Here is a 1,927-nt window from a genome sequence, read left to right as displayed (position 1 = left end):
CTTGGGGTCTATTGTCGACTGTGTGCGCTCCTTCAGGCGGGAGGGGAGGAGGATATAACAGGCTGGAGGAGGAGAGGATGAGAGAATGAAATAATGCCTGCAGGGCAAATATCCTCCCCCTGTGTGTGTGTGTGTGTGTGTGTGGAATACGTGTAGATGGTGTGGCGGGGAAGCCTGGTAGATAACACCAGCAGAGACAAAGACCATAGCGTGGGTCAGGCAGAGAGAGAGAGAGAGTATATATTATAGATAGAGAGAGAGAGAGCGAGAGAGTGCTAGCGAGAGAGTAAGCGTGAGATAGAACGAGAGGGCGAATCCACCAACGTCACTAGCTCCAGTAGAATTCTGCGATCCATCATAGCTGCTTGGTCGACAGGTGGTGTCAAATGGAAATAGGACAAGCGAAATGAAATGGCAAAGTTCTATCTAACTAGGCCACATGATAATCATCTCAAAAATACATCACCGAAAACGGGCACCTCCTAAAATCATGAAAAATTCGCTTATTTCTGAATTCATAACCTTCTAACTGCTCAAAATCATCATCTAAATCTATGTTCTTCGTTTCTACTTCTGGGTTTCCTTGGCTGGGTGACTTTCATAGCAGCTCCCATGGCTGGGAGAGTGTAGGCCACCTGAGAGCTAGCTATCCAAGAATTGGGCTGTTGTATAGCAATGAATGAGTCGGCTCTGCAATTATTCCATTCCCCCGGAGGATTGGAATGCGTGCATGTACACGAGGTGCTTGAATTGTACACCACAAATATGGTGCCGGTGTGAGTGCGTACGTGCGTGCGTGCGTTGCTGCGTGCGCGTGTGCCTTCCTGCGCATGTGCGTGCGTGCGTGTACGTGTCTGTGCGCGCGCGTGTGCTTGTGCGTGTGTGCCTGTCATATAATTGTTCACGTACATCGTGTGTGTGTGTGTGTTAGGCAGGAAGTATTTCTAGTGGAAGCGTGACAAGAATATGTAACGTTGAATTATGTTTGAGTTTGTATAAATGATGAAGTAAGCCAAAACTCGTGTAAATATTCACCTGTACTGGGTACCGGGCTCGATTTGGATAGTACAGCACGTAAAATTAGTTGTGTGTGTAGCTCTACTTTGTTTAGGCACTTGTAATTAATCCCATGATATTTATTCCCACCGGTGAGGTAAATCAATGATTGACCAATAAAATCATATAAGTGAAACATCACAATACTTGTTGCTGACTTCTGGTATGTTGTTGGGTAAACGTAAGCAAGTTTCCACAGACTCCACCGCCGCGGATTTACAGCCCTCTTTCTGTAACCATGTGACTCTAAACAGTCTATTTTTTATTACCATGTGATATAGCCTCTTTATTACTATTAGTGTATGTTTGCGTGGCGCGTGTGAGTGTGCGTGCGCGTGTGCGTGTGCGTGCGCACACGTACATGCGTGCGTGTGTACGCTCGTGTGCGTGCGTGCGTGTGTGTGGTGTACGTGCGCATGCGTACATGCGTGCGTGTGTACATGTGTGTGTGTGTGCGTATGTACGTGCGTACGTGCGTGCGTGTGCGTGCGTGTGCGTGCGCATACGTACGTGCGTGCGTCTGTATGTGCGTGCGTGCGTGCGTGTGTGCGTGCGTGTGGGCGCGTGCATGTGTGCGTGCGTGTGTGTGCGCGTGCGTGATGTGTGCATACGCGTATACGTGTGTACCTCTCTGTGTGTACCCGTGATTTGCGCTAACAACATCGATGGTTTTACTTCTGCAGGATGGACTCCAGGCACTCGTCGACGATCTCAACTTCCCCGGTCTACGGCGCAACAAGAACGTGGAGGCGTTCCTAGAACGATGTAAGTATCGGCTCCTCCCTCACCTATACTACAGGTCCTGAGGGAGGTCTGATCCCTCCCCCTATACTACAGGTCCTGAGGGAGGTCTGATCCCTCCCCCTATACT

General features: G+C 49.2%; 1 long non-coding RNA gene across 1 annotated transcript in view; it reads left to right on the top strand.

The window, feature by feature from the left end:
- Positions 1-1,826, top strand: part of LOC106810281 — a 14,421-nt gene extending 12,595 nt beyond the window's left edge. The window contains exon 3 of the long non-coding RNA XR_001393989.1: positions 1,740-1,826. This is a non-coding gene — a long non-coding RNA (uncharacterized LOC106810281). The remainder of the gene's footprint in view (positions 1-1,739) is intronic.
- The last annotated feature ends 101 nt before the right edge of the window (positions 1,827-1,927 follow it).

The sequence above is a fragment of the Priapulus caudatus genome, unplaced genomic scaffold, assembly GCF_000485595.1.
Source record: "Priapulus caudatus unplaced genomic scaffold, Priapulus_caudatus-5.0.1 Scaffold425, whole genome shotgun sequence".
Taxonomy (NCBI): Eukaryota; Metazoa; Priapulida; class Priapulimorpha; order Priapulimorphida; family Priapulidae; genus Priapulus; species Priapulus caudatus.
This window is presented reverse-complemented; position numbering and strand designations above follow the sequence as displayed.